The 14,164-nt window shown below is 32.6% G+C and overlaps 1 long non-coding RNA gene across 1 annotated transcript in view; it reads left to right on the top strand.

Moving 5' to 3' along the window:
- LOC144546342 (uncharacterized) overlaps positions 1–14,164 on the top strand; it is a 57,101-nt gene continuing 42,937 nt past the window's right edge. Inside the window, exon 1 of the long non-coding RNA XR_013508744.1 lies at positions 1–164. This is a non-coding gene — a long non-coding RNA (uncharacterized LOC144546342). The remainder of the gene's footprint in view (positions 165–14,164) is intronic.

The raw sequence follows: 14,164 nt of genomic DNA, 5'->3' as shown, positions 1-14,164 counted from the left end.
TATTGTAGACCCCGACGGTAATAAGAACTGTCCCGCAGAGCACAAAGACCCACAACCTCCTCCGGGAAGAAAACTCGTCAGCACAGATGCCGATCACGCCACACTTCAAAATAAAGATCATCCATAGAAAACATATTCTCCTTATATATGTATGTGTTAATTAGGTGAATTATGTGTGCTTCTATATATGTTATATAGTCATACTCATTTTTTTTTTTTTTTTGTAATTGAAAGTAGGCATGCTTCTATATGTTATGGTGGTGCCAAATTATTTTAACCATACTACACCAGATGCGCTTTTGTTGTTAACGATTCAGAATGTTTAATAGAAGACGATTTGTATCCAATAATTTGAATCTGAATAAATAGATAACAACTTATTTGGTATGTTACCCCAATAATTCATTTATGGTCTCGTACCTATATTCAATACGTATTGTATTTCCTTATTGATATTCATATGGTGTTGAAAATTTCTTTATTGTCGTATCCTGTATTGTATCCGATACGATACCCGCATGCACCCATATCCATGCAACATAGTTTATTTGTAAATAATTGGATTCGGATCATAAGTATTAATCTCTTTTCATAAAAGTTATATATATAGTTTATATTCTTCTTTCATCTTAAACATTCTAAATCAAATATTTTATTATAATATTATAAGTTTTGAACATTATTATAAATCAAATAATATATCTATTTTTCATACTGATTTAAGTATATATCTCATAATTTTTTTTTCAATGACATTAATTGTCTATGTTAATTTGCAGAATTAAAAAAGCCGTGAGACAAAAGAAGATTAAATAACATGTCTTGTTACACTTTATATTATTTCTGTTTATCTTTGTTTAATATATGTTGAAATTTAAATAGATAATCATACAACTCAAATATTTGTACCTTCATACGCATGCATTGAAAATAATTGAGATTAGCTCTTTTATACTCCAACTTTTCCACAACTTTTCCACACCTTTTCCACAGCCTTCATTTTTGAATTAGAATATGACATTTAACTACGTATTTAATATTTAATCATGATTTATGTAGCTTTTAATTATTTTTGGTTTCCTTCAAATTTTTATGTTAATTGTGAAAACTTTGATATCATAATAAAGATCTTAAGCAAATTACTATTTGCTCAAAAAATTAAACGGCATATATATATGCAAATCGCAAAATTTACAGCTGATGATGTGATTCACTTATAAACTATTGTAATAAGCAATTTATACATGAACCTATGTTTTTACGCGATACGGGAAGATATTTTATTTAGAGTGACATGTTTTGAATGAGTTCTTTATTTTTCTTCACGGAGATCTAGTTAACTACTTATAATAATTGTTATTGAAAATAATAATTACTGCATCGGATATTTACCTAATTAATTGATAACTCATATTTTTGAGAAAAAAATATCTTATTATAAGTTTTGAAACATTATTCTAAATCAAATAATTAATACACAGATTTTTTATACTGGTTTGAGTATATATCTCATAATTTTTGCCCTTTCAATAACATTGTTTATGTTAATTTGCAGAACTAAATAGGACACGAGACAAAAGAAAATTAAATAATAATGTGCTGTTACACTTCATATTACTTTTGTTTATCTTTATTTAATATATATATATATATATATATATATATATATATATAGAGCTAGGCTACGGTGAGTTGCGAAGTAAAGCGACTATTTTACTTTACGCTCATATTTTGCGATTTTCAAGTTCAAAATGTCGATCTGAACCGTTCATCTTGTTCTCCATATTGAAATTTGCTTGGAGACCAAATTTTACATTTTTTGGAATTTTTTTACTATTTATTAAGCAATTTTGAATGTCGCTGATCTGATGGTCCAGAAAATTTTACTGTTTTTTACTGTTCACAGAAAAACAGCAATTTTCAAAAATGCTTAATAAATAGCAAAAAAATTCCAAAAAATGTAAAATTTGGTCTCCAAGCACATTTCAATATGGATTAAATATCTAACGGTTCGGATCGGTCATTTGGACTTTCAAAATAAAAATACGGCGTGAAGTAAAAACACGTTTTACTTCGCAACTCACCGTAGCCCATCTCTTTCTCTCTCTCTCTCTCTCTCTATATATATATATAGTAAGGCTACGCTACTTCGTGAATTAAACGGGCTATTTTAATTCGTGCTCATATCTCTAGTTTCGAAGTCTAAATAGTCGATTCAGACCGTTAGATGTTTAATCTATATTAAAATGTGCTTGGAGACCAAATTTTACATTTTTTAGAATTTTTTTACTATTTATTAAGATGGTTTGAAAATTGCTGTTTTTTAATGGTGCAGAATTTTAATAAAAATAGCGATTTTCAAACCATCTTAATAAATAGTAAAAAAATTCCAAAAAAATATAAAATTTGGTCTCCAAACACATTTTAATATAGATTAAACATTTAAAAAGTAGTGATTTTCACTATATAAATTAGCATTATCAGAGAGCAACCCGAAATTTTTATTAATATCCAAAAAAAAGAATTCTACCACTTTTGCACATGATTTCGAAAATTACCTAAACCGGTCAAAATCTCACTGGTTTGAGATCTCCCTTCCGGTTATTTTCTAACCGGTTAAAACCTCACCGGCTTTTGTGTGTTTTTTTTACAAAACATAAAATTTTATAATTTATTTATTTATTGTATTGAAATATTACAAATATTTAATATATTTCTATGAAAATAGATAGAATACAATATAATTTGATTTATTAGAAATATTGTGATAAATAACCCAGATCAACATTTTTCAGGCCATATTTTTTGCGGCTGTAAGCAAAATTAATATATTTATTTATGTGTTATTGGAAAAAATAAATATGCTTTGAATTTGAATTATTGATCGCGGTTTAAAAGTTACTTCAAGGTAATACATAAAATATTGTGATCTTTCTAGTACATTTAATTAATTTCTAAAAGGTTGTATCTATTTTGAGAATTCATTTTGAATAAAAATCATTAAATAACTTAAAGTTTTTGTTTTTTTTAAAACTAGATACAACTTTTTAGAAATTAAATGTACGAAGGATAACAATATTTTCTGTATTTACTTAGAAGTGACTTTTAAACTGGGATCAATAACTCAGAATCCAAGACTTTTTTTTTTCAATAACACATAAAAAAATATATTAATTTTTCTTACAACCGCGAAAAATCCAGCTCGAAAAATATTAATCCGGATTATTTGTCACAGTCTTTCTAATAAATCAAATTATATTGTATTCCATCTATTTTCAAAGAAATATATTAAACGGTTATAATATTTCAATAAAAAAATAAATTATAAAATTTTCTGTTTTGTAAAAAAAAAAGACACAAAACCGATGAGGTTTTAACCAGTCTTATGGCTTGGAACCGGTACGTTAGAAAATAACCGGAAAGGAGATCTCAAACTGGTGAGATTAATTTTAACCGGCCGGTTTGGTAATTTTTGAAATCCTGCGTAAAAGTGTTAGCATTTGAAATTTATTTATTTTTTGAATATTAATAAAAATTTCGGGAGAGCAACTCTTCAAATCATATTCCAATTTTCCACCTGTGGGGGCGGCCAGTGAATAATTTTTCCTCGAAATTATTAGTTATAAAGTAGGTAAATATCCAATCCAATTCGGGATTCGGGTTCCTTTTTTTCGAAAAAGTGATTTGCAAGTTTGAAAAAATGAAAGTGGAGAATAGATTGAAGGGATGGAAATGCATGAATTTATCTCATGTTTGAAAAGATTCTCAGTGCTATACATATTTATAGTGTGGAAAAAACGTGTCATATTAACACGCTGTGATTTTGGTCTCGTGCCGTGTTGTGATTAAGTTAATTTTTCATGTGTTGTGCTATACTGTGACTACAATGTCAAGGGGTGATCATGGCACGCGAATGATCACGCCACTAAGTCACGCTATGCCTAAACGTGCCTTGTGTGACAATTTGATCATAATTTAAGTTAATTTATTCAAGATTCACTATTTAATCAATATTTAATGATTCTAATTATTCGTGACTCGCGTAACCACGTGTTATAACTAGATATTTCACGTACCATATTGTGCCAAAGTTTCAAAAAATAATCACGGCACGGGACACGCGAATCACAGCATGTAATTGACACACATGCCATGCTGATCTTATTCTGTTTGAGACGCCCTATCCATTGTCTTTCCTGTTGATCTTATTCACCAATCCCTATTCAATTTGATGAAAAGTGTTCTCAGTGCTATACATATGTATAGAGTGGAAAAAATGTGTCATGCTGTGATTAACACGTCGTGATTTTGGTCTCGTGCTGTGTTGTAATCAAGTTAATTTTTCATGTGTCGTGCTGTGCTGTGACTACAATGTCAAGGGGTGGTTATGCCACTTGAGTTAAGCCGTGCTCAAACGTGTCTTGTGTGACAATTTAATCATAATTTAAGTTAGTTTATTCAAGATTCACTATTTGATTAATATTTAATGGTTCTAATTACACGTGACTCATGTAACCACGTGTTATGACTAGAACTTTCACGTGCCGTACTGTACCAAAGTTTCAAAAAATAGTCATAGCATGGGACACGCGAATCACAGTATGTAATTGACACACGTGTTGTATGTACTGTAACTATGCTGGTTTGTGACGAAACCGGCTCTACTATGTCATTTTTCCTACTCTTCATATGCTCATATTATAAATGTACAAGTCTCTCAAATATTTAATTAAAGAGATGGAGAAAATTATATTGAATTCTTTTAGGTGGAAATTATATTGGATTCATTTTAGTTTTGTCCGTTCTATTGATTTAAGTCTGATTGATCCCATTTTATATTCTGGAAAAAAGTTTGAGATTTGAATCACTAGATTAGGAGTAATTAAACTCTGCTCTAAGACAAGAAAAATGGAAAAATTAAAGGAAAATCACGAAAGCTTAAAATAACATCGATTCAAATTATTTCATTAAAAATTTAAGTGTAGTGAAAATAAAAATTGTTCTCTTTAATCATTTGTAAATATTGCAGGAATATCATAATTTTCAAATAACATTTTGATTTGAAATAATTATATATGGTGAGGACAAACTCTAGCTCATATAAAATAAGGCGACACCATTTCCAGTTTTAATTTTTAATTTGAGAATGACATAATGGAAAATATATGGGGTTTAGGGTTTAGGGTGGAAATCTTGATGAAACGATTCATGCAAAAAATTAAGTCAAGATTCAAGGACGACTTATGATCATTTTCCTCCATACAAATATTCATCTCATCAGTATGCATCATAGACCAAAATCAATACAACTAGTTTTCTCTTGCTGCTTCTCACAGCACCCATTAAAGGAAAACTAAAAGCTATTATTGGTTATATACTTCTATTATCCATAAAATGAAAATAACCTTTGCCAATTGTTCATTTTCCTTTCAGTTCTCATTCTCATGGCCTCTCTGCCAGCATGCGCCTAAAGCCAGTAGTTCCAGTGGATCTACTGTAGGTCCCAACGTTGCTATTAACTGTCCCTCGGAGCACCACCACCAACATCCTCCGGGAGGAAAACTCGTCAGCACAGATGGCGATCACGCCACACGTACTTCAAAATGAAGATCATCCATAGAAAACATATTCTCCTTATATATGTATTTAGTAGGTGCATTATGTGTGCTTCTATATGTTATACTTGAAAGTAGGCATGCATTTAATGCATGCATATGGTGGTGCCAAATTATTTTAACCACTACACCAGATGCGCTTTTGTTGTTAACAATTCATAATGTTCAATAGAAGACGATTTGTATCTAATAATTTGAATCTGAATAAATAGATATGAACTTATTAATTAATTTGCTATGTTACCCAAATACTTCATATATGATCTGGTACCCATATTCGATACGTATTGTATTTCCGTATTGATATTGAAAATTGCATTATCGTCGTATCTCATATTGTATCCGATACGGTACCCGTACCAATATCCATGCAACATAGTTTATTTGAAATGATTGGATTCGGATCATAAGGATTTTTTGAATCTCTTTTCATAAAAGTTATATATATATATATAGATATATATATATATATATATAGGGTAAGGCTAAGGTGCTATGGGTTGCATAGCGACCTATGGTACTACGGCTCAATATTTGAGTTTTTAAAATTTAAACGGTCGATCCGAACTGTTCATCTTGTTCTCCATCCTTCATAATTTATTTAGCTCATAAGTTAGCACTCCATCCTTCCATAATTTATTTAGCTCATCCAAGAGAAGCTGTAGGTAGATGTCTTGTTACGTTACGAAATTTTAATAACTAAAGTCAAAGGATTTAAAAGCAAGAATCGAAAATTGTGCTAATAAAATGGAAGTTTAAACCTTAATTAAGGTTCCTCTAAATAAGTAAATTAAGTATGAATCAAAACCGCGTTGAAATTTTGAGATTTTGAGATTTTATAGGCTGAGTGCGGATGGGTGCGTCCGCACTCATGCAAACATGTGTTGATTGAAATTCTGAAAAATTGGCTAAGTGCTGAGTGCGGGTGAGTGACCCGCACTGCGGATGGGTTCAGCCGCACTCATGAATTCCTGTATTGAACTGAATTTCCTGAAATCGGCTAAGTACTGAGTGCGGATGAGGTTGACCCGCACTGCGGGTGGAATTCATCCACACTACGCTCGGACTTTTCCTGAACTCTTGCCTAAGTCCCGAGTGCGGGTGAGTGACCCGCACTGCGGATGAGTACGTCCGCACTGTGTTAAATTTCATGTTCTGAAAACCGACTAAGTTCCGAGTGCGGATGGGTTGACCCGCACTGCGGATGAAACCAGCCGCACTGGATGATTCTGAGGGGTTATTTGCAAAATTCCTTTGCTCTCTCTCTCCCACTTCATTCATTTCCCCATTTTCAAGTGATTTTCACCCGAGAGAGAGAAAAAGAGCGAGAGAGTTTCCCGTTCCTCTCAAACCCTCGATTGTTGCGAGAAATTAAAACTGGAACCGAGTAAGCGCCCGTGAATCTCTCCCAACTCTCCGATTCGGTATTCTTTTCTTTCCTTTTCTCTTTCTAAACCTCGAATTTTCTCGATTTCTCAGATTTTCGTTTTAAACTCGAGATTTGTGTTCGAATTGCTCGAGGATTAGTTCCTCTACACTCCTTGCTCGTTTATTTGTCAATCTTTTTCCCGATTTCCCTCCGATTTGTGAATTCTGATTTCTAGGGTTTCGTGCCAAAACTGAAAGTTGGCATAATCGTGATTTGATTTGTTTAACCCAACCAATTAGACTTGTAATCGGTAGGGTTGCTTCCTGATCTTGAATTTTTAGAACGTTTAACGGTTAATTTGAGGTTTTGACCAAATTAGGGTTTAACCAATCGGTAAATTGAATTGATCCGAGAACCAAAGTAGTGAAACGGTGATTGATTGTTACCAAAGTGAAATGGTATATGGCTAGAGGGTCTAGATGCAATTGTGCACCGTTATATGAGATTTTTAATAAGAAAGAAGGAACCGACAAGAATTGATTTAGGACTGTACCAAACCCTAAGTAAACGTATAGACCACTGAACCCGAATTAAACCAAGTAAACGTATAATATAGGTGTAGGCTCGGTCGAGCAAGATATCGCGAGGCAATTCGAGACGCCCGATCCGTAACTAAGCGGTACGCTCGTCGTAATAAGGTGCGGGATTCTTGGACTTGTTTGATACTTTATTTTCAGGAATTAAACTGTGTATTCGTTTGTCATGTTGAATATTATTGATTGCATCATTGAATTGTGTAAAGCATTTGCATAGCCCAATCAAATTAAACTCGAATTGATGTGACTTGAGTGATTTGCATGCTGGTATGGTTGTAGGTTGTGTCGATCGATTATGATCTGATTTGATTGAAAGTCACCACGATTTGATTTGATATGTATGTGAATGGATTTACGATGTTAAGCACTTGGATCCAATGAATTTGCCAAGTCGGGCTGTATGCTGAGTTGGATTCCCAGGATCCTAAATGGCCTTAGGTGAACGACCCTCGATGTTCCCAGTACCGGTTGGGACGAGGGAGGGTGATTATGTTATGAGATGTGATTGGAAATCGTGGGTGACATGTGCAACGTCTGTGGCTCGGTGGCATTCTCCTACGTGTTAATGCATTTGGAAGGTCAATTGGATATTACGACTATTTGAATGATTCCAGAGAGGATTTTCTTTATATGATTCAAACCATATCTTAATAAACTGTTAAGCCAAGCGATTGCAGATGGGTGTCAGATAAAGGGTCCAGCGGTTGGCCATCTGTAGGTGTCAGTAACCCTACAGATGTGGGTTTGATAAAGGGTGCAGCTCGAAAGAACATCTGCAGTTGCTACAAGCCCTAATGAGTCGAGTTAAGCCAAAATATATGTTGTGTTTGAAATTCATCTTGGAAATTCCGTTAACTGTGATTCATCTGATAAACTGTTGTCGAGTATTGGTATTCTGTTATTTATGATTATGTATATCTGTTTGCATTGTTATTGTTTGGGTTTCATTGTTGAATATAGAGTTTGATTGCAAGTCCAATAGTGTAACTGTGGCAAATTCGCACTGAGAATTTATTCTCACCCCCACCCTCCCGGTTATTTTACAGGTACTGGTGCGACTGATTCCGGAGAGGCATGCGAGTAGTAGGCCATAGTAGCTTACCATCTCAGGACCCTAGATATTTTGGTGTATAGTTTTAGGGTAGGCCTCATGGTTGGTATCCGGATGAGATACTTATGTTGTATTATTTACTGTCCAGACTGTGTACTCTGATTTTATATTAGAAACTTGTTTTGAATTGCGTGTTGTTTGGTTTGAATTGTTAATTGCCTTGTAAGCATACACTGCGTTGTATGCTTACGGCGGGGGACTGTTACGACCCGTGGCCGCGGGGTGTGACATGTCTCTACTTCTAGTGAGACTATTGGGCCTTGGTATCAATAAGGATAGGAATATGTTGTTGTCGCGCATCATTAGAGCTGGAGGCAGGCTATAAACAACTAGAAATACCGGCCAATTGGTGTAAGATCGACCCCCTATATTGAAAGGAGAGAAACCATCTTAACAAAACCCAAGACTAATATTTCTAGGGTCAGTTGCAAAATCTTTGTGCAGACAATTAAATTCTTTTCAGGTTTCACCATTGGCAGGATGAACCATCACCCCTTCCTTTTTCCACTTTCCTTCTTTATGCCAACGCATTTGTTTTTGCGGTCATCGAAGTAAAAAAAAAGTCTTTGCAACATCGGAGTGATTGGAAGATACCGCAAAACTTTATGCGATACATGTTTCGTGCTTTTTAAATGGTTGCCTTGTTTGAAACGATCATGTCCACAGACATTACACTTCTCTTTAGAAATATTATTATCACCGTAGTACAATATGCAATCATTCGGGCAAGCATGGATCTTCACATAACTTAATCCCAAGCCTTTCACCAATCTCTTTAGAAATATTTGTAGATTTAGTATTTAAGAAAAATTCGGCAGCACTTCCCCTTAATTCCCCAAGTATGCGTTAGAAACACATCCTTTTGGACATGTAATTCAATACGTACTCGTAGGAACAACAAGGGAAAATGATACCAAAATTTTCTTAAATACTAGATCCATAAACATTTCTTCACATTCTAAATGAGACAACATTTAAAGAGCAGTCCCAAAATGATGACTATTCAAAATTAATCTCTATTGGATTAATTTTGAACGGGTATAAACCTAAAAGGCATACTAAATGTTCTGGTTTAATTGGATCATAAAACAATACTATATTAATAACTAACGAATTGTTTTGCACAATTAATAATATAATTAACTAGCATTTCATTAAGAGAGATAAAACTTGCCTAATTATAAGCAATTCTTCTACTTCTTTAATCCCACTCTTTGAGCCTCTTTCCTTCTGCACCTGTTTTTGCCACCCGCACTGATCTCGCCAAATCAATCAAATTCTACAAGAAAAGAAAATATTAGTTAAATGATAAGAAGAATTACATAAAATAATGGGCATAGCGAATGAGAGAGTTCATACCTCACAGAAACAACTAAAATAAAAAGAAATAAGCAAGTCAGAGAAAGGAATGTATATTTTCTTTCGCGATTAGAAGCTAATTAAAGTATAAAATTCACTTTTCACTTTCTAAAACACCAAATAAACATCCAAGTACACTATATTTACTTTTGAGCATACAAAATAAGATTGTAAACAAAATGGCTCTACTTAAGTTTAACTTAATTTATTTGAAATATATAATTAACATCAACTAATAGGACCAAAGAAACAAATGAAAACCTGTGGAATCCTTCAACAGTGAACCTATTAAGAAGTAAAAAGAAGCCAATATATAGAAGCTATTCAAAAGTAAAAAAAACTAAAATTCATTGAACATTAACTAAAAATATCAATAACCAACAGCTATAAATGAATATCCCTAACAATATCACTAACAAAAACTACAAATGAATCACAGTATTGTAACTCCTATAGTACCATACAAGACTACCTACACAACTCCAGTATTAAATTTTCTCTTTTTCTCATTTTGAGGTATTTCACATATAAACTAATGCATTGAAGGATTAATGAGGAGGTGCAAGTATAGGCTGCCCAAGTACATAAATATCTTTGATGAATTTAAGCCTTTGCAGCTTATGACCAATTGCATAAAAATATATAATTTTGGGAAATTTTTTTTTATGCCACCCCAAAACTTAGAAATTACCAAATTGCCACCCTAAAACTTAAAATTATCAAATTGCCACTCCAAAATCATTCAAATTATGAAATTGCCCCATTTATACATCTAATATACATAATTGATTAAGTTTATTCTGAAAAGTATTGTATTAAAAACGTATTTTGATATTTTCAATTTTACCCTTCAATTCAACTAATAAACTTCTAAACTTGATATCTCCAGTACCTTCCTTTCACTCTTCCTCCGTCTCTCTTTCTGTCTTTCACCCTGCCTCCGCCTCTCTTTCACCCTAAACCCGAAATCAGCCTCTTTTGCTCCAAAATCAACCCCTTCACCTCTCTTCCTCCGCCGTCTCTGCTCCACCAGCACTGCTCTCCGCCTCTTCCCGTCAAGGTATTACCAAAGCCTGCCTCACCCTCTTGTGTAAAATTGAGATATTTTTTAGTTTCCAGGTGGAATTGTTCTTGTACTACTTACTCGATAAAAATTGGCTATCTGACTAACACATTGTACGACCCAATCGAAACATCCCATACTTCTTTGCATATTATATGCTCGCACCATTCTCGAATTAGTAATTACAGTTCCAATTTAACTGGATATGCTATGATTTGTTTGTCCTAAAAACAACTTACCGACCTAGCACTACTTGATATGTGCTTACCACTCAATATATATATGTAAATATTTCTCAGTGTTATTCATTCTATTTATATATATAATATGTATATATCTCTCTCCAGATCAGTACATATATATCTTTAATGGTACTGTCCTGGAGAGATATTTTTAATGGTATACTGACCTGGAGAGATTTTTGCAAAAGGTTGCCTATAAAAATCGTCCTCTTTTGACCGTCTTTATTTGCTGCAAAGTAAAACATGTAGAAGTTTAATAATAAATGTAAATGCGGTGAGATATTTTTTTGAATTTATGTATTATAATAATATATAATAAAGAAAAATAATTTTATATAGCACTAGCTGCATGTATACTCGAAAATTTGTAAATGCATTCCATCAAATAAAATATTCTTCATAAATACTCGAAAATTCTTATAACGACTATATATATAGAGAAAGAGATGGGCTACGCTGAGTTGTGAAGTAAAACACATTTATACTTCACGCAATATCTTAATTTTTAAAGTTCAAAACGTCGATCCGAACTGCTCAACATGATCTCCATATATATATTGAAATGTGCTTGGAAACTAAATTTTATATTTTTTGAATTTTTTTTTTACTATTTATTAAGCCACTTTGAAAATCTGAATATCCGAGTGAACAGTAAAAATTTCTGGACCACCGGATCGGCAATTTTCAAAGTGGCTTAATAAATAGTAAAAAAATTTCAAAAAATGTAAAATTTGATCTCCAAGCACATTTCAATTTGGAGATCATGTTGAGTGGTTCGGATCGACGTTTTGAACTTTAAAATCACAAAATATGAGCGTGAAATAAAATAGTTGCTTTACTTCGCAACTTACTGTAGCCCATCTCTCTCTCTCTCTCTATATATATGAGTAGAACTAGGGTGTTCTTAAGCTCACCAAAGTGTTTGGTGAGCTTGACTCTAAAACCCATCAAATCGATTTCAAATGACGAATCCGAACCGTTAGAACCAGCCTACCTTACGTGTGATGCGTCTACATGTGAAATTTTTAAACATTTGAATTAGTTTAGTATAAAGTCAATCGGTCAAAATTAGAAGGTTAATAAATTAATTTTAGTGCATTCATTTTCTGAACGTTTTTTGACCGCTTGACTTTATACTAAATTAATTCGAATGTTTAAAAATTTCACATGTAGATGCATCACACGTAAGGTAGGCGGGTTTCAACGGTTCGGATTCGTCATTTGAAATTGATTTGATGGGTTTTAGAATCAAGCTCACCAAACACTTTGGTGAGCTTAAGAGCACCCTAGTTCTACTCTATATATATATATATATATATATATATATATATATATCAAATGCAGTTTCAGTCCATGTACAGCTAGGATATATATGGTGTAGTAGTTACTAGGACATAGATCTAGTAACTATAAATGTAAACAAGGACAAATGTTGATCCAAATTATATTAATGGCACAATTACAATTACAATTACACGTACCCTCTCAGTCTCTCCCTCTCTTCCTTTTTTCTTATTTTCTTTCATTGCTCTTTCGTCCCACTGATTTTGTTTACAGGCTGGTCAGCTAGCTGGTCGGAGTTACCAAGAAATTAAAATAGCTGCTGGGTTTACCTAGCTAGTATGTACTGTAAGAAAATTTCAAATATATTAATTTTCATAAAGTTTCAAATTAAGCCCCTTATTGCTATATTAATTCCCAAGAATAATACTAGTCGCTTTTGTTAAAAAGAAACATTTCTCCAGTTCAGTTTGCTTTTTAAAACCAAAATAACCAAACCAATTGAACTTTTATATATTATAAATTTGATCCGGACCATTCCGGTTTATTTCTTAATACCACGATTTATTTCTTCCTCAATTGATTAATATTCTCTAATTTTAAATCTACATCATACAAGATGTTATCCTTGTTACCAAAAAAAAAGAGAGATTTCCTCTCTCTTCTATTATTAGTCTTCCATCAATCAGTCTAATGATAACTATTTCAGAGACATTAATTCCTCAATTTATAACATGTGCCCTACAGAAATAAATAAGTCACATTAATAGCCCTATTATATGTCTCTGTATTTTTTTGTTTTTAGCTAGTAAAGTTAGAAGTCAAATCACATTAATATTCTCTCTAAATTTCAAATCTGCATTACACAAGATGTTATTCTTGTTACCAGAAAAAAAATCCTCTCTTCTATTATTAGTCTTCCATCAGTCCAATGATAACTATTTCAGAGACATTCCACAAAAGAGAGAGAAACCGCTCATTTAGCCTTTTACAAAAGCTACGAAATTTTCTTGAAATTCTTTTTAATCTGCGTTTGAAATTGACAAGCAGTAAGTTCAAGTTTCAGAACAAAAAAAAAAGAGTTGATACCATAGTTTTAAACTGCAGTATCTTTCTGAGATTGTTGTTTGAATCTACAGTCTCTCTACTGGTACCGTATTTTCAAATTGCAACCCTGATGAAATATACTTTTGATGAAAATATAGTTAATTGGTTTATTTTTTTTTAAATGTTAAATAAAACAATTTCGGTGGATAACATGCACATAAATTTGATGATAGTTCCCTTCGCAAGGACGGTACATGATGAAATAAGAAGTTATATGAAGGAATGAGATCTAAAAGAGAAATAGCTAGATTTAAAAATCGTGTCAATTTATAACGGATGGTTCGGATTAAACATGAGAGAATGAGATAGATCCGTAATTTTGTATCTATATATAAAATTTATATATAGATACAAAATTATTATTTTTGGATGGTTCAGAATATTATGAAAATTAGCATAAGTCAGCAATTGGATGTATGGG

The sequence above is a fragment of the Carex rostrata genome, chromosome 29 (assembly GCF_964058835.1).
Source record: "Carex rostrata chromosome 29, lpCarRost1.2, whole genome shotgun sequence".
NCBI lineage: Eukaryota > Viridiplantae > Streptophyta > Magnoliopsida > Poales > Cyperaceae > Carex > Carex rostrata.
The sequence above is the reverse complement of the archived record's forward strand: the minus strand, read 5'-3'. Positions and strand labels throughout refer to the sequence as shown.